Below are 25,092 nucleotides of genomic sequence, written 5' to 3' on the forward strand. Positions count from 1 at the left end.
CACAAAACAAACAGAGGGCTGCTGGGGGGTGGGGGGAGGGACAGGGTGGCTGGGTTATGGACATTGGAGAGGGTACGTGCTATGGTGAGTGCTGTGAAATGTGTAAGCCTGATGATTCACAGACCTGTACCTATGGGATAAATAATACATTGTATGTTAATTTTTTAAAAAACTACATGGTTGTAATATTCGATTATTTTGTGGTAAAAATTAATGAAAGGCTAGCAAACATAAAATTTCACTGGACTTGAAGGAAAAAAAAAACAGTGGACATGGGATAGCTAGCCCTTACAAAAAGAAATAACAAGTTTTAAATTGCTTATGATGGAAAGATCTCTTAATTTTCAGGTAATGGGTTAACCACTATAACTGGGCTTTTTAAAATAATATTATTACAGAGGTAATCAAATTTCTAAATAAAACAGAGAAGAAAGAGAGGTGTGTGTGTGTGTGTGTGTGTGTGTATGTGTTGGGGTAGATGAGGTGGGTATGCTTGAAAACCCCTGGAAAGTCTTAGGGAGAGACCATTACAAGTATAACATTGGACTGTGGAAAGAGGGTTTGTAAGGCCTTAGAGCAGTTACAGAGCCCACCATAAGAACTTCGCTTCCTTAATTGTCATCCTCCCAGCTCATCCGTCTTCCAAATTCTAGAAATGAGTTTTCTTGCAATTTGTCCTTGAGCTCAGGGGCCTGAATTCTGGGACATCTGATCAACCTCCATGGTTCAGGCCAGGTTGTCTTTCACAGTGAGAAACACAAGGAGACAAGGCAATGATGAAGGCACTGGACCATGACGGATCAAAATCCCAGAATGCTGGCGATATGAACATATTTTATATATTTTGCTTTCTTGGGCTGTTTATTTAACTTGCGTTGGTTCATTTTGTACCTCATTTCCAAACAAATTTAAGGCAGAACGTGGTTTAAATGTATTATCAGCTGTTTACATAAATCATCCCTGAAGGTATTGTATCCTATGTTTTTTCTTCTTTTCAACTTGAAGCTAGAGCTCCAATCAGTAATGGCACAATTTGTTACCCAAATACTAAGCTCCAATTATTCTGTCAAGATTATAATTAAGAATATTTTAATATCTTCCCAAAGAAACCCACATTCATAGCATTTCAATATTAAAATCAAAAGAGTACATTTTTAAAAATTTCAAACTTTCAGAAATATATGATGGTCTTCCGCCCAAAATTTGGAACATCATGTACAGATTTAATGAATGGGTGGAGCTTGTTTCAATCTTAGGTTTCAGGGGAAAGATACTATGGTTTCATAAAGTCATTTTTTTTTCTTTGCCCTTCTCTTACTAGCTGGTTGAGATACCTCCAGGGTGACTATATTGTTGCACTCTTATATTTTCTAAATTCTTTACCAGATGAATGAAAAATACTCAAACTATAAACAAGAAATTATTTTAATATAAATATTTATTATGTCTTTACAACTCCCTTTAGAGTTCTTTCTATTCTTGGATAACAGGTATGTTTCATGTAACACAGAACAGATTCTGAGCCTAGTTTATTCATGTGAATGCTTCTCCTTTTCCTTCTTGGAAACCAGACATACTCAAAGTGTTGACATCATTAACAGTAAATAAGAACTGAAGTAAAATGCTTTCATTAAAAAGGATATGTTATGGGCGCCTGGGTGGCTCAGTGGGTTAAAGCCTCTGCCTTCGGCTCAGGTCATGATCCCAGGATCCTGGGATCAAGCCCCACATTGGGCTCCCTGCTCGGCAGGGAGCCTGCTTCCCCTTCTCTCTCTGCCTACCTCCCTGCCCACTTGTGATCTCTATCTGTCAAATAAATAAAATCTTTAAAAAAAAAAAAAAAGTTTCCATTAAAAATTAAAAAAAAGAAAAAAAGAAAGGATATGTTACTATCACCCATTGATGTTTTTTCAAAAGAGTAATCTGATGGACTAAACACAGGGTGAAGGGATGTTCTTGAGGTTTCTTTATTCTTTGGGGAAGTTTCTCCCTGTATAGCTAGCACCCCAGGCAACCCCACTGACTCAGCAGGTCCAACTGGGAACTTATTCTTTTCCTTTATTTACTGCATTCAGCCCTTTGTAAGAAATTCCATATATACTGATATATAGAGAGAATTTCTTACAAAGTATGTATGTGTGTGTGTGTGTGTGTATATATATATATGATATATTAAAATACATGATATTATCAAATTTAATTATGATACTAAAATAAAACAAGAGAGTCAAAGTGATGAAGGGAATTAAGTTTTATATATATATCATATATCATATGATATATATATATCATATATCATATATCATATATGATATCATATATATTTATATATCATATATATTTATGTATATATGATATATATCATATATATGATATATATAAATATATTTTTATATATCATTTATATATTTATATATTTGTAAATATGTATTTATTCATATAAATATATATTTATATATTTATAGAAATGTAAATACAAATATAAATATTTATATATAAATATAAAATCATATGATATGTATAAATATATTTAAATATATAAATTTATGTATATGTATTTATGTAAATATATTTATGTATATATGATATATATCATATATATGATATACATAAATATTCATATATTTATATATCATTTATATATTTTATATAATATAAATATTCATATATTTATATATTTAAATATATTTCTATATATCATATGATTTTATATTTATATATAATGTATTTAAATATATTTTATATAAATATATAAATATTCATATTTATATAAAATATATAAATGACATATATAAATATATTTGTGTATATGTGATATACATATATATGATATATATATCATATATATAAAAAAGAGTTTCCATTTATATACATAAATATATACATATATAATAAATATATGTATATATTTATGTATATATTACATATATGATATATACATAAATATATGTATATATCATATCATATATGATATATATATATATAAAATGTAATTCCCTTCATCACTTTGACTCTCTTGTTTTATTTTAATATGGACCTGGCAAAGGTTCATGTGGAATACATTTAATCAGCAGTTCACTATAGGAGCTGACTTTCAAAAGACAGGATATTAGGAATGATATTTAAGAGGACATATTCAAGAGTCATATTAAGAGTTCATAGCAAGAGGGTAAGCTCTTACTATTGCATGTGTACTGAGTCTGCCAAACTATATGGATGCTATACCACATACATTTTGGAAACTGAGTTGGTCAGAATGTCAGACACTGGAATGCAAGCTGTAAGAGAGAGGCTGTGTCATCCACCCACACAGCCACTTCCCACTCAAGGATAGACAATGTAACCCATTCAGAGGGTAGACTAGGGCCTGTCTTTATTTGGACTGCTATTAATCTACATGATTCCTCACTAATCTTCCTGGTCCACTCTTGCCCCACCTCCAGAATATTCCCCACAGGCAGGACAGATCAATCTTTTTAAAACTTTTTTTTTTTTTTTTGTATCATGTCACATCTCTGTGTGAAATCTTTCAAAAATTTTTCATTCGTCTAAGAATAAGATCCAACTCCTTTTCTGTCTTGGTATAATGTGACTCTTGAATATGTCACTCTCCTCTCATGCCATCTCCCCCCCTCTCTCACTCTGACCTAAATGCACTGTCTTCCCTCTATCTCTTGGATATTCCCATCTCTTCCTTATTCAAAGTCATTGTGGGTTGTTTGTGGCTGGAGTCCATGGACAGGCTTTTCCACCTCCTTCAGTTCATCTTGGATGCAAAGTACAGGAAGACTGCTGGTACAACTGCTGTAGGTGTTGGAGAGGGTGCTGGGGTCTGAGTTACCTGTGCATGCAGCTAACCAAGCTCTGGTCCTGCTTGAGCCCAATCTGGAGGTACTGTTTTCATTTTTTGCTTGATAAGTGCTAGGCTGACTTTATAATACAAAACAGAAATAACTATAGACATATGGCCATTTAGTACCCCATGGCCAACTATTCTGTTGTTATAAAGACCCAGTAACATAGAGGGATTTATTTTACCAAAAGACTTTTTGTCTGCTGCAAGTGGTGTGGACATACTCCAGAATATGAAGCAGTTCATTGTGATTCTCCTCCTAGAGCTTACCATAAGCTCTTTGCTACATATTTTCCCACCAGATCCCTGAAGTCTCCTCTGTTATCCAACATATGGACCAGAGCACCAAGTATATTGGCCACAGTGCTGTTCCTTGGCATGGGAAGTGTTTCCTTAAGAACCCAGAAAGAGCTATCAGGCTCTCTGCTTCCTTCTTCATGTTAGGAGATGCATGATGCAGCATTTTCTTGTTTTAATTTTGGAAGACATATCTGGCAAACTCCTGACAAGGTGATCCCTAAAGATTCTTACTGAAGTGAAGGACTCTGAATATTTGTAGAGTTTATCTCCTGTGGCTCAGGAGCGTATATATCTTATCAAGGTTTCCAGCAAGGCTATCTGTTGTTTGTCCTACCTGATCAGCATGATGTTATTCATATAACGGCATCAGTGTGGTGGTCTCTGGGTTGACCAGACAGCCCAGATACCTTCACTCTACAACATGACAAAGAGCAGGAGAGTTAACATAACTCTAAAACAAAACTATAAATGAGTATTGTTGCGTGTCCTATGTGAATGTGACCTGTTTGTGACCCTTCTTTATAATCAGAATTGACAAAAATGCATTTACCAAATTGATGGCTACATATCATGTACCTGAGACCTTGTTAATGTGCTTTGGCAAAGATATAATCTCTGGCATAGCAGTTGTAATCAGAGCTCCTACTTAATTGAGCGTTTAAGAGTTTGCAGTTAGTCTCCAGGATAGATCTGAGTTTTCAATATGGCAGGGGGCATATTGAGAAATTAATAGAGATATGTTTGGTATATTCTTCACATTCCTGTTCTATATCCTTTAGTTCTTTAATGATGGCACTAATCACCATCCTTCCTGGAATGTGACATTCCTTTCTATTTACTGCCTTGAGAGACTGAGCAGTTTCAGAGGTTTTCATTTAAACTTTCCCACTTTGATCACTCTTTCTCTAAAGGCCAAGAACCCAGTGTGAGCATCAGTCTAATTGCCAAGTATATTAATTCCAATTAAATACTTCATGACTAGAAAAATGACCCCGGGTGGATCTCCAGACATAGTGAACACACTGTGAGCAGGATTTGAACCAAGATTCTACTTATTACCTAATTACACGAGCTCCCACTCCAACAGGAAGTTTAGTCTTTAAAATTAAGGGAGTAAGTCCAACTTAAAAGTTTCTGGACATGGATGTCAACTCAGACCTTCTGTACCCAATGTATAGTTACCCAGGCAATAGCTACGGGTAAGACTGACTATATAATGTGTGGGGTCCAATTCAAATTAAAATGTGAGGCCACTTGTTTAAAATTAAGAATTTTAACATGGTGACAATACAGTGTTAAGTCAAGTGAGGAGCCCTTCTAAGTTCAGAGCTCAGTCCACACTCTTGATGGTACCTATAGCTGCAGGTCTCAGAGAGAAAACTGAAAGGGTTGCCATGGCGTATATTTGCCATAGTGTCAGATTTCTTTTTCTTAGGAACCCAGCTACCTCTTCACTTAATGGATTTTAAGTCTAATAATTGACTTAGGTCAACAAATCAAGCAAATCTCTTTGTGTTATATGACTACCCTCAGCTCCCTTTTTCCTATTCTTGCTTTTTTCTATGTTTTTAAGAAGAATCCTTGTTGACTGCCCACTTATTTTGCTTCTAGGTGTGCCGTGATCTAATAAACATCTCCACAGCTCCTTGTGGGTCAAGCTCTTTGACTGCACCTCTGACCTTGCTGGTCGTTGTGATAATTATGACCTTCTACTATCTGACAGAAAAAATGGCACCACTTGGCCACCATTACCAGGGGGTAGATGGGGATCATTGACATGGATATTAATAAGCCCTGCTATGTGTCAATCTTTCTTATCATGAGTCCTGGCCTGCAAAGGAGAGCCAGCACTGAACTTCTAGTGATGCTGCTACTCTTTTCCCCAACACATTTTTGATGGCCCTGGAAAATTATGTGTCATCTTGGCCTTCCCACCTAACATATTCCCCTCATCTGGATTTACATTACATATCCATTCTAGCATGTCCAGTTCTCTTAGCTTCCTTATTCTTTCTCTACCACCTGCTAGAGAAACTCAAGCAATTCCTCTTCAGTCATCACTGTTCATCACTTTTCTCAGACTTTTAAGAGCTTCCTTGGCAGTAAGCTTGCCCCATCCAGGCTGGTCCTTACCAGCGTGTTAAATCCCATGTCATGAGAAAGTGCATAATGACCTCTTTCCTGTATAGTCTTATATTCCAGCCATCTTAATCAAATACCTTCAAAATCCAATCCCAGGGATATTTCTCTGACTTTTGCTGGTATGTGCTAGCTAATTCTGGCACCTTCTTAAGTGAGTAATTGTTTTTTCCCTTTATCATTAACAGATGGGTTCCATTATCATAAATAGATGATTTTTAGCCCTATTTAGGAGACTTGCAGCCAAAAGAGGAGATAAAGGCACACCTGAGATGAAATACTTGTTGTTTTTCCAAGAAAGACCTCTGTAGCTTCTTCTAATATGAAGAAAATTCTGGCTCTTCTTCAGAGTGATCCATTTCTCCAAGTTCTGAGGACTTAGGGAATGCTATGGTCTAAATGTTTTTGCCCTCCCGCCAGATTCGTATATTAACATCCTAATGTCCATTGTGTTGGCATTAGGAGGTGGGGCCTTTGGGAGATGATTAGGTAATGAGTTTGTAACCCTCAAGAATGGGATTCATGCTTTTATAAAAGATGCCACCAAGCTCCCTAGCCCCTTCCACCATGTGAGGATGCAAGTCTACAACTGGAAAGAGGGCCCTTTCTTGACCATACTAGGACCCTGATCTCAGACTTCCAGGCTCCAGACTGTGAAAAATAAATATCTGTTGTTTATATGCCATCCAGTCTGTGATACTTTGCTGTAATGGTCCCAATTGACTAAGACAGACAGTCTACAGAACCAGCTTATCAGGGCATCCACTTAATGTTCTTATCTCACATTTCAGGGTCTCTAGGATTTCTATGCAGACTTGACTGAGCATTCAAATGTGTCTTGAGCTCTGTGACATGATCGGGTTCTCAGTCTGCTGCTTAGCTTTGTTTGCTTTTGCAGAGAGGTCCTCATATCTTTGTAAGCTACCAAAGAGGCCATCTGGCTCTCACACTTAACCTTTAACTGCTTGTTAAGTGCCCTCAATTTCTCAATATCCTCCTGCAGAGAGTCAATACAACCTAGCAGTAACAACACAACTCCACTTTACTTGCAGGAAATGTTCCCCCCATGTCTTCCTAAAAGCCAAAATCATAGAACCTGCAAATCTTCCCACACAGCGGATGTTCTCCAGGTCAACATGATTGAAATCTGCATCAAATGAGCTGCAGCTTGAGCTGGAAACTACCTGAGCTCCACATAGCTTTGGATGCCACCCTATTTATTTGTCAGGAGGTATGCGAGTCCATCCTAAAGATCCAGCTTCTGTGTGCATTCAAAGACAACTCTCAGGACTATGGGTATCATTTTGAAACCTTTTGGAACAGACTCCAAGATAGAATTAGATGTGCAAAAGATATACCACGGAGGATGCTTTTGGAGGAAAAAAAAGGAGGAAACAGAAGAAGGCCAGGAAGGAAGGATATTACTTCAAAGGGTAATAAGTCCTATCTCTGAAAATCAAGAGGAAGAGGGAAAAAAAGAAGGAGGAGTTAAGAGAAAGAGCCTCAGACTGAAGTACAGTTTTAAGAAAAGTTGGCCAGGCAGTGAGGCATTCTTGAGTCAAAATCACCCATTGGAGATATCCCATGTGTTGCCTTAATGGGCCTGGTTAAGTAGTCTCACCAGGATCAGTCCTTGGCTGGAGGGAGCATGGAGGTAGTGTGGCCTTTCTGAGATAGCAATGTGGCTGGAAGAAAGAATGCTGTGACTGATAGCTGGTTATATGCTTCATGTCCGGAGAGCTGAGCTGTTTATTTCCAAAGCTGCCACACTCGCATTACAAATGTCTGGTAAGAGCCATTTTTCCCTTCACGATCTAATGTTGTCAATGGAGAGAACTCTGTAAAACATGGCACCCTGTGTGACCATGGGTCACACAATTCCATCCTCATATAACCAGCCCATGTAAACTCTTTGAACTCAATTCAACCTCTAGAACTGCACTTCTGGGCATATTTCAAATGAGGGTGAGTGTAAGTCTTTCCCATTCCTTCACAGAAATTCTCCCTGTAGACCCAGATCCATCAGAGAACTGAGACACGTTCTTTTAGATCCATGTAGTCTGACATAATTTGTGTCACCCTCTTTTAGACACACCTTCTAGAGACAAATTCTGCAGGGAAGTATTTTTGATAGTTGTTTCATATAGGTTATTTCAGAATGCAAAAATTATGCATATTCACTGTATAAAGTTTGAAAACTATAGAAAAATATTAGCAAGAAAATATTTCTTCACTCCATTAACCCATCTACCCAGAAATAATTACTGCTTAGAGTTTATGAACTTTCTTTGCTTTGTTTTGCTTTTGTGATAGATTCCATATCAAATTTTCTACACCCTGAGAATGAGCTGCGTGGATTTTTATTTCTTCCATTAGAAGATTTTTTTTAAGTGTTTTATTTTATTTTATTTTTAAAACTTTTAAATTTATTTTCAGCATAACAGTATTCATTGTTTTTTGCACTACACCCAGTGCTTCATGCAATCCATGCCCTCCCTCCCTAATACCCACCACGTGGTTCCCCCAACCTCCCACCCCCTGCCCCTTCAAAACCCTCAGGTTGTTTTTCAGAGTCCATAGTCTCTCATGATTCACCTCCCCTTCCAATTTACCCCAACTCCCTTCTCCTCTCTAACACCCCTTGTCCTCCATGTTATTTGTTATGCTCCACAAATAAGTGAAATCATATGATGATTGACTCTCTCTGCTTGACTTATTTCATTCAACATAATCTCTTCCAGTCCTGTCCATGTTGCTACAAAAGTTGGGTATTCATCCTTTCTAATGGAGGCATAATACTCCATACTGTATATGGACCACATCTTCCTTATCCATTCGTCCATTGAAGGGCATCTTGGTTCTTTCCACAGTTTGGTGACCATGGCCATTGCTGCTGTAAACATTGGGGTACAGGTGGCCCTTCTTTTCACTACATCTGTATCTTTGGGGTAAATACCCAGTAGGGCAATTGCAGGGTCATAGGGAAGCTCTATTTTTAATTTCTTGAGGAATCTCCACACTGTTCTCCAAAGTGGCTGCACCAACTTGCATTCCCACCAACAGTGTAAGACGGTTCCCCTTTCTCCACATCCTCTCCAACACATGTTATTTCCTGTCTTTCTAATTTTGGCCATTCTAACTGGTGTAAGGTGGTATCTCAATGTGCATTAGAAGATTTTAAAATAGGGCGCCTGGGTGGTTCAGTGGGTTAAGCCTCTGCCTTCAGCTCAGGTCATGATCTCAGGATCTGGGATCGAGGCCCACATCAGGCTCTCTGCTCAGTGGGGATCCTTTTTCCCCCTCTCTCTCTGCCTGCCTCTCTGCCTACCTCTGACCTCTCTCTCTCAAATAAATAAATAAAATCTTTAAAAAAAAAAAAAGAAGATTTTAAAATAATTTTGAATTGCTTTTTTTTGCCTTGATTGTTAGGATAAAATGAAGCAAATTAGAAGAGGATATTAATTAGTAAATATTCTTTCTGCATATAGGTAATGTGCATATATGTTAATATATTATATTCATATATGTACATATATACATGTAGTATACATAATATATACACACACACATACATACACTCATATAAATATCATCATTGTATCTACTATCTCTAACTCTTTCCCTCACTCTCTCTTTTCTCTCTCTTCACACACTTCTTGTTATATATGTATGGTCAGGGTCTCATGATCGAAAATGAAAGATGTTTTTATTTTGAAAATGTACTGATGCAATCATTATCATAATACACAGAGTTGTTCCGGTCTATGGAGAAAATGACCTATGCTGTTCAGAAGTATAACATAAGAGATATTGAACAAGAATCCAGATGGTTTAAATGGATCAATGGCTGAGTGGCAGAGTAGTGTGTTACCTACCTAAGAGCAGTCAAAAGGAGTTGCATTTTCAGACTGGGATTATTCCTCCAAGGTTGTACTTTAAATGTACTCCTTAGAAACTTGGCACAGAGATGTTGCTGTAAACAAGACCCATTGAAGGGTCATCCCATGTGGATTCCCCTGTAAGGGTGCCCTGAGAATCACTTCCATCCCACAGAAGCATTTTATCCGTACATCCACTCCCACATGCTTGAGCAGTGTGCACAACCCAGATTTCAAAATAAGCAGAGTTAACATTCTTGACTCCTGGCCCAACTGTGGGTGCTTGTCATGAGCTCATGCCTTTCTTTAAGGGTTGGCATTTGTGGTGCTTATGTTATCACAGGATAACTGGACCAGGAAAAAAAAAAAAAAAACATTGAGAGACATGTTTTAGAGACCATGCCTGGGACTCCAAGCCATAAAAATGCACACAATGTATTCCGAGTCATTTTGGGGAGGGTTAGAAGTGTGGCAGTAATTTTAGGGAAACAGGTTTAACTGAGTTCAGATCATGGTTCCAACACTGTCTGTCTGAATGATGAAGGCAAGGTGGCCAATTGTTTCTTCCTCTGAGAAATGGAGATAATAGCATCTAACTCCTAGGGCTTTTAGGTTTTTATCCAAATAGCTAGTGGGCATAAAATGTTTAGTAAATGCCAAACACCATAAACATTCTGGACTTGCACATGTACTATGAGGAGGAAAGAGACTGGGTTTTATTTACCTTTATTTCTCCAGAGCCCTGCACAACACCAGGTATACCATAGGCATCTAATTAATGTTATTCTATTGAACAAATGGGTTCCAGGCTGGAAGTAATAGTTGGGTCTGCTACAGGCTACTAACACTGATGGTTATGTGATTCTGAGTTTTTCTAAGTTGTTTGTGTCTTAGTTTCTTCATGCATATTAAATAGAGGTGATGATACTTCTTGTTCTGGTCCTCACATAGAATTTGGTAGGCTCTGATGAAAGGCTCACTGGGAAAGTGTTTGGTACAATTTAAAGCACTATACACAGGCTTGTTATTTTTAAGTCATTCTGTTTGCTGGGATATTTTCTAAGTAAATGATGTCCAAATTCCCTTTTAACTTTGAGTATAGCTGATTTTTAAAAATGAAAAATTACCAAGTCTTTACAAATGTCCTCAGCCCCTCTTTTGGGATCTGTGCTCCATAGTCAAAGAGTATGTTTCAGGAAACTACACATCAGAAAAGCATCCAGTGGTTTAAGAAATAGGTATGCCTGGGTGGCTGAGTGGGTTAAGCATCAAACTCTTGATTCTGGTTCAGATCATGAGCTTAGGGTCCTAAATCAAGCCTTGCAAAAGGCTCCGTGCCCATCTTTCTCTCTCTCTTTCACTGTCCATCCCCCACTGGCTCCACAACCCATCTCCTCCACCCCAGGTGCACATACTCTCTATCTCAAAAAAAAAAAAAAAAAAGGTAGGAAGGAAAGAAGGAAGCAAACTATAGCTTTTGGGATATACAGATTGGCCCTTGTTTTCTTGGCTTGCCTTCATAGCCCTTTCCTCCACAAATGATAGCTTTTATGACTTTCTGATGATCGGTACTCGAACTGTAAGACAGAAATTTGGGAGTGAATGTGTGTCTGAGGGAGATGTTCAGCCACAGCTGACTGTCTTGGGCTCAAACCACACAAAAGTAAATAAGAATGCTACATTATATTCTCTCCTACCTACACATAGGTTACATGAATTCTAGTAAACATATTCTTATCTGCATTAATCAGGCACCCAAAACCCCAAACCAAAAGCCCGGGTGACAAATTGGTTATCAGTAACTCAGAGACACAACTATACCATAGTCATCCTTTTGTCTAGGAAGCTTAAGATTTCACAAAAAAAGAAGAAAATAAAAGAAAGAAAGAAAAGGAAAAGAAAAGAGAAAAGAGATAAGAAAAGAAAAAAGACAAGACAGAAAAGAAAAGAAAAAAGGAGAATCATTTTCAGCTTTACCAAGGTTGAGTTCAGGGACTGAATCAACGTGACCCACTTGCTACCTACAGTCCCTGGTTCCCTGATGGGTGCTCAGAGCAATCCCTCAAGCAGTACACATATTGAATCTATGAATCAATTGTCTTATCAGTGAGTGCCATAGAGTCTTGAGAGAGAATTATGCTGTAAGTCACTAAAAAGTCAGGCTCCATTACAACATCATCCGCTTCACTTATTTGTAAGAAGCAATTGAACAAATACATTGGATTTACAGACTAGAAACCAAAGGTCGATTTATTTGGAAGACTCAGTATAAGCCATTTTAGTCCCTTATTTTTTTGTACCTAGAATGTGTACCTATTTGTACCTAGAATTTGTACCTATTTTGTACCTAGAATGTGCTATGTATAGCAAGTCTAAGCTATTATTGTGGATAAAAAAGATGACATATAACTTGGCCTTACATTAGTTTCTTATGAATTTACAGATAAATTCATGGCCCTTAAGCACAAGTGTAGAAGTTCATGCACTATTTTGTGAACAAATGCTGTCCTTGATTTTCTCCTATTTTTCTTACCCTTGATGTTTATAGTGGTTATTTATTTCCTCATTTACCTGTCTCTAAAATAATTTTTTTTAATTGTGTAAAAAGAATGCCTAACTCTGAATTTGCCATCATAGCAATTTAAGTGTAGTTCTGTAGTGTTAGATATACTCACGTTGTTGTAAAATAAACCTCCTGAACTTCCTCATCTTGCAAAACTGAAACTCTATACCCATTCAACAAAGCTTCCTATTTTATCTTAATTTTGGCTTCTGGTAATCTTGCATATGTATTCCTTAATATTCTTATAAGTATATGTATTTTATAAGGTACCTCAAATCATTCTGGAACAAAGTAATTTCATATAGATAGATACTTCAATGGATCATATATAAATGTAGCCTGCAAGTTTACAGTCATAGAATCTTGGACTCCTAGATATATCGCATGTACAACCTTTTTTTAAAAGATTTTATTTATTTATTTGACAGAAAGAGAGACAGCAGGAGAGGGAATACAAGCATGGGGAGTGGGAGAATGAGAAGCGGGCTTCCCGCTGAGCAAGGAGCCGAATGCGGGGCTCAATCCCAGGACCCTGGGATCGTGACCTGAACCGAAGGCAGACACTTAACAACTGATACACCCAGGCATCCCTTACATATACAACCTTAATATCACATATATGGCCTCAATCTAAAGCTTGACAAACACACTTGCTACCACACATTTGTGTTCCTACAAACACAAATATAAGGATAAATTCTATTGAATGCATCACCCATCTTAAATGACCAAATAATATATGGTTCATTTATAATTGTATATGTTACATAATAGATAGGAGCGAGCCTGGGTGGGTTTTGGTAAATACTAATATATTGATTCCACTGCTTGCAATTTTACATGCTTGATGAAAAGAAGGAAAATTTTCCATAGGTCAGTTGCTGGCTCTGTACATTCCAGACTGTGTTTATCCACTACTATTCACCCATTTCCCATGGCAGTTATTATAAGGAATATCCTTAAGACTCCTGGCCCCAGACTCAGGTGACACCAAGCCGGAAGCCTTTCCTACTAGAGGATGAGTAGCAATAGCTGAACACTACACAAAGATAGCGACAAACCACATAAATGTATCCCCCAAAAAACACAAACTCAGAGAGTCCCCTGTCTAACTTGCCCTCGGCTGGATCGTAAAAATCCCACGGCACCTCTACAACCACTCTATGTGAGATGAGGTTGATGAAGGGAAAATTGGAATAGAATGGTGCAAGTAATATTAGAAGACTATAGTTCAAATATTTCACATTCATATATTTTATGGAAACACAATGGTGATATAAAAATATTGCTGAGTAATTCCCAAGATTGTGCAGGTGAGAGGGCTTGACATAACTATATTAGGCTTATAATAAATCTAATTTTGGGAGGAGACTTGGGAAAAACCTTCTCGTGGGCTTGGAAAACTAAGCGATTCTTGAAATGATGTACTAAGAAAACCAGTGTCACCTTTGTGATGTATCTACCCAAAGTACACTAAACTCTAATCATGAGGAAACATCAGCCAAACCTAAATCAAGGTATGTTCTACAAAGTAATTGACCTGCATCTTTCAAAAATATCTATGCCATGAGACATAAAGTTTTGTGTGAGACAGGATTTTCTCTTGCTATAAAGGACATTATTGGGATAACTGGGAAAACCTGAATGAGGTATATAGAGAAGATAAAATTTTAACAGTGTTGATCTCTACACTTCAGTTATTGAATTATGATTATGTAAGAGGTTTCCTTATTTTAGAAATTTAACACCAAGACATTCAGAGTAAGGTGCATCATATCTGCGACCGACAAATGGTTCACGAAAAAAAAAATCTGTAAAGTGCCAAATAGGGACTTCCTGTGTCTCCTTATTTATCTCTCACTCACGTGGGCATTAAGCGAAGGAGGGGTAGGAGTGAGGAGCAGCCCTCACACAGCTGTTCAGGGATGTCTGGAAAAGAAGCCCACCCACATTGCTTTTGGACACTGGGTGTGACTTGGAGGGTATCAGGTTTGTCTGTTAGGGAAACTGCCAACCTCCTCCCTCCCCATTTGGTCTCTGTGTTTCCTTGCATGCCCTCTGAATAGAGAGGTTTCCCTTTTCCCAGACAACCCTCTGAAGCATCTTCCTTCTCTGTAGATTCAATGACATTAGCTTACCTATGCATTTTTTCCCTATTCGATGAATTCTGGTGACCTGTAAAGGGTGGAGATCAAATCAGACGAGGCACATTGCTAAGCTTGCAATGCATCTGGTTTTTCATTTATAGAAAAAAAAAAATTGACCTTAATCCTGCCCACTTAAGTTCTAGGTCCAGCTTTATTTAGCAAATATTAGATTTATAGAGGACAAAGGTGGAAGGGTTAGTAGAATCCTCCCCCAAGCCAGAACTTGGTTTCCATGAAAATAGAGATTGTGGGGTTAATCCGAAGTCCTGTACTACACAGAGTGTTGTAAGACTAAAAATCACCCCACTCCTCAGTTCCTTCAATGTGACCAACACTTGATGAGTTTACTCTATCACCTTATATGCTAAAATGTCCTCTCCTGATTCCCATATTAGAAAAGAGGCACCAGCCAGGATGACTTGGAGAGGACAGGACCAGAGGTTTAGTTACCCAAAAGAAAGACAATTTAGCTTCTCCAATCCCACAGCCACAGACAGCCAGAGCTCTAAGGAATGTGCGAGATCATCCACTTTAAGCCCCTCATGAGGCATCTGTTGTTTTCAATTGTCCTCTACCTACTGCCCTTTTCTTGGTAATAGAAGCTCTATTTTCTTTTGGAAACTCTCTTTGCCCCAGTCTTGGTGGGGCTGTGGATTAGTGTGCTTAGACTTTTCTGAGCCAAACATGGCACCTTACTTCCACGAATTTTAATCTTAAATTAAATGACGCAAGTTTAGAAAAACCTGTTGAGTGTGATTTATTCCTGCTGTGGTATAATGAAGTGCCTCTACTCATTTCTATTACTTAGATCCCTGAAGCTATCCTGCTTCTGACCCTTTCCTGAACTTCATTTTTCAACTTTCTCTTCCACTCTGAATTTTCATGTTTTTTTTTAACATATTTTCATTTAGCCAGAGTGAGTTTCTATTGCTTGTAACAAAATAATCTTCATTGATAAATCCTTCCTCTTAAAGATCGAGAATCTAAGGCTCAAAGAACGCTGCTTGCCTAAGGTCAGGGAGTAAGTTGGCACCAGAAACCAGGTGAAATCCTGGTTAGCCAGTTTCTTTACATATCTGCTGTCTTCTCTAGAGATTTAGCAACCTTGGGGGAAAAAAAAAAAAAAAAAAAGCAAGCTATTCCACATTACAAAAGTACCCAGTAGGACATATGCATTGAATTCTTTAAAAGTCCATTGGACTTTTACTTCTGGCCATAATTGAGTATCAGAGACCATAATTTATTCTTAATAACAAAAAGAAGGGGGAAAAGGAAAAGAATCCACATGTTCAACAGCTATATAAAAAAGAACCAGTTACTCATATGTAACAACATAGGTATATTTCAAAAATAGTGTGCCAAAGAAAAGAACCTAGACAAAAGAATACATACATACTATGCATCTTTATTTATGTGATATTCTATATTTGCACTGCCTGACATGGTAGCCACTAGTCATATGTGACTATTTAAATTTAAGTTGATTAAAATTCAATAAAAATAAAAACAAAAATCTGTTTCCCCAATCACATTAGTCACATGTGACTAATGGCTACCATGTCGGACAGTGCAAATATAGAATATTTCCTTCATCAGAGAAAATTCTATTGGATAATGCTGTTCTAGAAAATATGCAACTAGTATTTGGAAAAAATACTAATGTAAAATATTAGTATTTAGATCTAGAAAATATGCAAAAAGTCTAGAAAATATGCAACTAGTATTTGGAAAAAATACTAATACAAAAATAATAATGGCAAAAAGCAAGAGAGTGATTGCCCAGAGTCTGTGGTGGAAGAATTAACTTACAAGGGGGCATAAGAGGATTTTATGGGTAATGGAATATTCTATATTTTGGATGTGGTAGAAGCTAAATGGTATATAATGTGTCAAAACTCCCCAAACCGAACACTTTGAACTAGTGAATTTCATTGTGTGTAAATTATACAGCAGTAAATTTGATTCTAAAAGTCAAGTGTTTTATTAAAGTTATTTTCCAATCACTTGTAATACTTATGATTAGATGATTTTTCTCAATGACATAAACATGTTATTCACCACTGAACTGTATTTTGCTAGTCCCTGAAGACACAGAAACAAATCAACTAGCAAAGTCACCCTCATCCTGTTCGCAATCCAGTACAGAAGATGGGGCTTATGCAAAAATTGCCCACATGCACAAAGAAAGTAGCAGGTACCGTTACACAATAACAGATATGAGTCAGGACATTAAAGGTAGGGGAGTTTCCTTTCACCTGAAGGGATGAGAAAGGCTTTCTGTCCTCTGAAGGATCTGTGAGATGTGGATATATACAGATGGGCTTCGGAAACATTCTGGAAGGGGCAACCAAATATGATCCAGGGCAGGAGAGCAACCAAGAAAGTATGTAACCAGTGGATGGAATGCATAAAGAAGGGCTGCAGTGAAATAATTCACATGTATATAATTCACATTATTTTAAATACCAGAGTTTGACACGGAGCACACTCTCCGCTGGTAGGAGTTGGGAAGGAAAAAGTGTCCCTTTCTCTTCTGTTATGTCCAGAATTTCAGGTCATAAATGCTGCTGTTTCCCTAAGTCCTTGATGTTCTCTTCCTTTGCACGCATACTTAAAGTCATCACAAACGACATCCTTCAGACTGGTAAGTATTTGTCAGAAAGGCAATTGTCTTCTCCTAGGCTTCTGTGTATCTCATTGTATAGTCTTTGCCTAAGAAACTGGAGTTGCTGGAAAAGCATGTAACTTGTACACCAAAGAAATAACTTATGCATTTGTAACCTGAGACTCCAGGGGGGAAGACAGATGTGATATTAATACAAGTGGCAATTATGTTAATTATAGTATAATTGTCACTTATTTTCCCAGGTTGTAGATGGTTGTATGATATTGGTGTGCTGTTGAATCTTAGAGAGTTTGCCTTTTTGCCCTTGGTCAAGGTAGCTCTCTGCATTTATTTTTGGGATGCAATAGGATCCATTATTTTTCATGATTATTTATGGAAAATTTTCTGCCATTTAATATCTGTCCTTCTTAGCTAAATAAATTCAGGATTTTTTTATAACAGCTATTGATGTCAAGGCATGCAATTTAAATGTTCTGTTCTATAAATTAGGCTATAAACCTTTTGCAATTAAAAACATGCTAGAAATGCTTGCAAATTGATAACTTATTTGGGAATCTAGAGCCTCTCCTGGTAATTTAGAATATGTCGACAAGTTCTACTTACTTCCTAGAAGCAAATAGATATCAGGCCTGAAAAGAGCACCAAGTCTTGCTATTCCAAATGTGATGAAAGGACCAGCAGCATCAGTGTCACGTGGGAGCGTCTCAGGAATACAGAGTCTCAGGCCTTGCCACAGACCTACTGAACCAGAAGATGTGTTAACAAGATTTCTAGGTGACTCACAGATGCATTAACATTTGAGAAGCACTGCACTACCAGATCATTATTTAACCTCTCATTTTATAAATGGGAAAAAAAACAAGGCCCTGTGTGATGGAAGAATTTGGCCATGGTGAAAGGAAATTATTTTCAATTTATGAATTTTGTATATTCTTGTCACCTATATTCCAATAGCAGGAGTAAAGCCAAACACTGTAACACCAATTAACAAATCTATAATTAATTAGTAAAACGATCTTCCGTTCAAGTTTTGCATTTTGTAGAACAAGCTGTTTGATTTGGCTGGGGCTCAGGCCAGCGTGTTTGTGAATTTCACAATTCACAGATGTTAGACACTCTCAGGCTAAGTAAGGGAAGAGAATGTCAAGTTTTAAATAGCTTCTCCCTTCTATCCTGGCTGAAGCAACAAATGAAATATTTTATGAAACACGTTTTGAAAACCAGAATTTCTTTTAAGGAAATGTCAAATTTTTCCGAAAGATTTTCGATTATCTCACAATTTTGGCTACTGTTGATGTTACCCATTTACAGGTAACCTGTGGTTAGCCGGTGAGTGGAGGATGTAAACTTGCCATGTTAGTGACACTTAGGCACACGAGCTTCTTTTTTTTTTCCCTGCTGGAGTCTATTTTAATTTAGCTTCTGAATCATATTTCATTCAATTTCCAAATCCACAAAACCAGGATAGATTTACAGCCTGTGTTCAGAAAGGAAGTAAGTGATTCTGTATGTAAACTTTTCTGATATTATACTCACTTTGGGATATATGAAGAATTTAATGTTTTTACTCTAAAGTAGGTCGAGTCAAAGCAGAACCCAAACCAGCAAAATCAATAAACATAATAAGAAAGTAAGACAGAGTGAAAGAGATTTAAGTAAACCGGAATATTTTCAGTAACAGGCAATATAAAATAATTTTTTAAGCTTCAAAATAGTCTGAAATAATTAACTATTATCACTTTAAGAAAATCTTATGTGTGTGTTTGAGGTAGGATATTTGAAAATGAGACACAGCTCGATAAAGGTTATTTTCCTTTAATTGGGGAAGGAAAAACTTCTAAGGGATGTGAATGGATACAAGTTTCTCTTAGTTGAGACGAAGAGTGAGTTCTAGGTTAAATATAATCAAGGAATTTCCCTGTCTTTGCTATTTGAGATTGTGACCACAACAGGCGGTTGGCTGAAAGAGAGAAAGGGGAGGGGGGAGGTGGAAATGAAAAAAAAAAAAAAACAACAAAAAAAAAAACACCCTCCTCCAGAAACAGTTACAGAAGTCCTCAAATCAAATCAGTATGCAGATACATGGAAACGTTAATTAGCTGGGGCAGGATGGACACTCATCAGCTCAGTTCTGTTATAAAAGTCCCGGCTGCTGAAATTAAACTCTGATGCCATTCACGCCAGCATCCAATCACCAGAGAGATCAGAAGTTCAGAGATGCCTCCAAGTTGCCAACAAATGTGACCACTATACCTCCAGGACTCTGAAGCCGTGGTAGAGGGGGGAAGAACAATTTGAGAGAGGATGCCCAGCTGGTAAGAATCAACTGTTTCTGATGTTTGAGTCACTTGACGAATCTCATTGGCTAAAATCAACAAACGCTCCGCCTCTTTGCAAATGTGTACAAAGGGGGAAGTGTCTAAACTTCTATGTCTGATAGCATTTGACCCTATTGCTTTTAGCCTCCTGGCTTTATTATCTATATATACACAGGTACATGTGTATATGTTCTCTAACTGTTCTCCACTTGTTGATTATCAAAGAGAGTTGAAGGAAATGAATTGTGAAACTTCTCGGTGTGCTACCCTACAGTACTGTCCCGATCCATACATCCAGCGGTGAGTTGAAATGTGACGTAACTTCTATCAAAACTTAATTGGAGTGCCTTGTGTATTATGAGTGTTTCTGCTGTCTACAAAGAGCAACCCCTCCTTGTTTAGGAGCACAGTGATATTATTTTGGACTTGCTGTGAACTTAAAGTGGTTTGTGGGCATCTTTTCTAATTTTCTTTTAAGCTCATGTCTGGATCTACAAAGTTACAAAGGCAATCTTCCTATGATTTCTTGAAAAAAGTTATCACACATTTGCAGATGTTGGAAATATGTTATTTGCCTTGCTCAATGCTCACCCACCCAAGAAGAAGAAATTTCATTGGTCATGGATATAATAATCAATGGACTATCTTCAAGTGAAAATAAACACAGAATAATTTTGATTTATACATTAAAAATAGATGAATAGTCATTGTTATGCCAACAGATTGTGGCTTGTCATTTTGGCTCTAAGAAATATTTTCTTCTTGATTTGTTTCATAACAAATATCATCTTTTTGACAAATCTGACTTTTAAAATTTATGATTGTACTGAATTTTATTTATATTTATAGGAAGGAACATTTGCCTAGCACTAAGAGAGAATATTAGTGAATGTGCACGATGTGTGTGTATGTGTTTCAAATTAGAGTTTGCTATTTTTAAACTGGTAAATGAAATCTGAACAGTGTTTTTCCAGTCATAAAGTTATGGGAGATATTTAAGTCGTATGTAGCAGTGTGATGTTGTTAATTTAACAGCATGATATTTGATGTTGGAATTTCATACTTTATTTTATAAGACTAATGAGAGAGGTCCTCTGAGTGTTGAAAATGGTGGGGTTCCAAAGGGGTTAACTTGTCATTCACCACCAAGGCTTATTGGAAGCTCATACCAGAAGTGGAGTGGGCTCTCTGGGCAGGGCTCAGTTACTGTCACATTGCCTAGGCAATTACAGAAGATGTGTGATCTTTTTTCATTAATATGACTTGTCACCATGTAGGACACTAATGTTGACAATGTAGACTTTGCTCCTCTTCCTGTGAGGTTTCTGGTGAGCTGTCTGAAAAAGCAGAAGCAGAAATGTAAATGGTGAAGAAAGAAAAGAGAGGGAGAAAAAAGAAAAAAAAAAGAGAGAAAGAGCAAGCAAATTGTGGTCTTCTAGGTTGAAATGAGAAATGTGAATGGTGATCTGATTTTTGCCTTGCTATCTGCCACAAATCACAATGTTAGCAAAAATGAGGGACTCTGGAGTTTATGTTCTTGGATAACTTATTAATTAGATTTCAGTGGAGTTGGGGATTGGGTTAATAAAGAGCAAAAAACACCCAATATTTTCTAGTTCCCAAATTGTTTTCCAGACTCAAAATTTTCTGTTCTACTCAAAATCTTTTGAAATGGTATTCTAAGAGCATAGGTTTGATGAAATATTAGCTGTATCATGCTTCCCTTGAGGACATCTTTTTTAACGTAGGTACTTGGATCTACCTCAGCTCTGGAGGAAACTTTCTTCTATTGACTAGCAACCCACACATCAACCCTGTACACCCCTGTCTACAGGCATTACTCGTGATTGATGAGAGAAGCCTGGAAATATAAATAAATGAGAAAATTGCTTCTGATATTGTCCCAACAACCTGTTAGTTCACGGAATAAAAATCGCCTGCTTTTGACATATTATAAAATTCAAAGCACTAATAGTACATTAAAGTAGTTTAATAAATTGTGTTCAGCAAGATAGTGTACTCTCCATTTGTAATGAAAACAACTTGCAAATAAAGAGCAGACAGATGCTTGTTGCTGGGCATCTATTCTGTGCAAGGTACTGGAAATAGCGAAATGAGTAAGATGTGGCCGTAATATTTATTTATTTAACTCTATGGTACTTATATTATAAGTTAATAATTTATATTTTCCTCAAATATTTTAACTGTTTTACCACATATTTTAAAGACTGAATTATTACTATTTTCCTGTCCACACTATTAGTGAAAAAGTGAATAAGTAGATTAACACTGCAAGGTATCTACGATAGCATGAATTGTCAATGTAAGAATAAGTAATATGGTCTTTAATGCCTAGTGAGTGAATGGGTTTAAGTTGCTTTTTCTTAACCGACAAACCTTGTAGTTCTCAGTTTACAAAATCTATTTTAAGGAAGACCAAATTTAATCATTCCACAATTGTAGTCATCTACATAGTTAAATTTGTCTTTTTTCCTGACCTCGTCTTTAGAAAGAAGTCATGAAAGGGAATTTTCAAAAAAAGAAAGAATAGGATATCTTGTTATTTTTAACTCCAAGCTACCCTAATGCATGGTTTCCTTTTATCAAGAATAGAATAAATGAGAGATGCTATTATCATTCATTACTGAATATTAATGTCATTCCCAAAAAGCCACTTTCAAAGTTCTATGCTAATCATTCTCAGTTAAAATTGAGATTTCACCCTCTGTGGTTTTTTTACTTTGCACCTAAACATATTGATATACTATACATTTAGTTGTGTTCCAGGGCTTATGCTAATTTACTTTAGTCTTTGCAAAAACTTTTCTGACAATCAAAAGAGCATGAAAACCATGGAGCTAAGATTTCCTCTTTGATGATTTGGACCATTACAAAGAGGAAGAAAAGGTGGGGAGGAAATCACGAGCCTTGTCATTTTATTGCTAACTTAATTTTAGCACAAATATCAACGCTTAGATGAAATTATGGCAGATCAATAAAGAAGAGCGCATGGGTAGATTACCATTTCCTTAAAAATGAAAACTATAAACAATGAGTTCTGTTCATTTTTTATTAGGTGATAACTCAAAATGAATCTAAAATGTAGCATTTTAGAATCTAAATCCCTGTTAGTTTATTGTTGGGTAATAATTTGGGGACTTCTTTCACTCTTTAGCCTTTAGAACTGCCATCTAGTTTTTAAAATAGATTTTTAAACTGTGTAATTCTAAAAGATTAAATCCTTTCAAAATATAACTGAAAATAAAGCAGTTAACGTGATAAAAATTAATCAAGATCAAATTTTGAGATAATACGGTAGCTGAGGGCTAAAAATAAGAGAAAACGCAACATATTATCATTTGAGTCACTCGCAAGATGATTTTGTAATTTTTTTTTTTTTTTTTTTTGCCCGTCACCCTCTATTCAAAAAAGTTCCAACTGCTAACGCGGTATGTGAATGAGTAAGAAGCATTTCCTGTGTAAATTGCTATTGATTGTGGATTTTATGCTTTACCAGTTAAAAGGTCAACTTCATTAAGTGTACTTTCTAAATATATCCCAAAAGGAAGTGTGGTGACAGAGAACTTCTAGTGGAACATCATTTCGTTTACGAGAGAATATCACAGAAGGGCAGATGTACTTCTGTGTTGGGTGTCCTCCCCCTGCCTCTCTATTTGCACCCTCCGTTCTTCTCATTCTCCTTCTGTACTTCTGGAAGCTGACTTTGAAAGACTACCCTAACTCTTCTTTTCTCCTCTGGTTTACTCTTGGGTTAGAAGCACCCTAGGAGATGCGATGAGCACTGGGTGTTAAACGCAACTGATCAATCACTGAACATTATATCAAATAATAATGGTGTACTGTATGTTGGCTAATTGAATTTTAATTAAAAAAAAAGTGCCGAAGGAGGGAAGTTAGGGTATATGTTTCCCTGGCCACTTCCCTGTTGGGTTTTCTACTAAAGGCTGCAGGACGTGTCAGATACCCTTGCCACTGATCCCGATGCCTACCCTCCTTTTCTTTCAAGTGTAAAAGTGGTCAGTATTCCAAGTCATTACGAACTCCAAAACCCCATATCCTATCCCTTATGCCTTGGCAAACAGTCCTTTCATTAAACTCTCTATAGGCAGTCTTTTTTCAAGTACACTTATACCTGTCAGGATCATGGCCAAGTTCAAAAAATAAAATATATACCCACGGTATTGTTTATGCACATCCAATGTCTTTCAAAATTGATATAACAAAATGATACAACTTCTGCTATGACATAAAGGGTGTATCCACTTACTGCAATGAGCAAACTAGCTTTTAGTGAGGCTAATCAATTCATTTTGTCCATCTCCATAATCACTGTTTCTCTATCTATAACAAGCCAACATGGTACAGTCTGTGTATGTTGTTTCTATCAGTCCTTGAATTGAAGCAAGGCAGAAGGCAGGAAGAATTGGTTCATAAAAAAATATGAAGGTATAATTTATCAACAGGGACTAATATATCCATCAGTTGTAGTGAAGGAAAAAAAAACTGCTTCAAACCCTTACAACTTTCACAAGAATAAATTCTAAAAGCCCTTTATGATCATTTATGGTTAGTCCAAAGTATGATGTATTATAATTCTAGATGTTACCCCTGGGCGTGAGTGAGTTTAAATGGTAGGGAGGCAGGGAAGTGTGTACACTGAGTACACATAGAACTTGTCAAAAGATCTGAATAATAGGCTTAACTCCACCACTAACTGATTATATGACCTCATGAAATCATTTAAGCTATTTAAATAGAAGTTTCCTCATGAAGTATTTAGGGATTAGAACCTCTGATCTACTCTTCACGGTTGGTATGTGAAGCCTTATATAGGACCCCAGCTCAACTCTGAAATGCATTATCCTCGTGTAATTCCTCAGTTTTACCAATGTGAATGCAGCACCCCAGCACACTGGGGATTCCTTTCCAGCAATAATTGTGTCCTCATGTGGGCATGCTTTCATTCCCTTTTGCTTGATATCATCTTAAAATTAAGAATAATTATGAGACTGGGGCACTTAGGTGGCTCAGCAGGTTAAAGCTTCTGCCTTCAGCTTAGGTCATGGTCCCAGGGTCCTGGGATTGAGCCCCCCCTCGGGCTCTCTGCTTGGCAGGGAGCCTGCTTCCCCCTCTCTCTCTGCCTGCCTCTCTGCCTACTTGTGATCTTTGTCTGTCAAATAAATAAATAAAATTAAAAAAAAAAAAAAAAGAACCATTATGGGACTTGGTATGTCTTGGCTTGTCTCC

The sequence above is a fragment of the Mustela nivalis genome (genome assembly GCF_964662115.1).
Source record: "Mustela nivalis genome assembly, chromosome: 1".
Classification (NCBI taxonomy): domain Eukaryota; kingdom Metazoa; phylum Chordata; class Mammalia; order Carnivora; family Mustelidae; genus Mustela; species Mustela nivalis.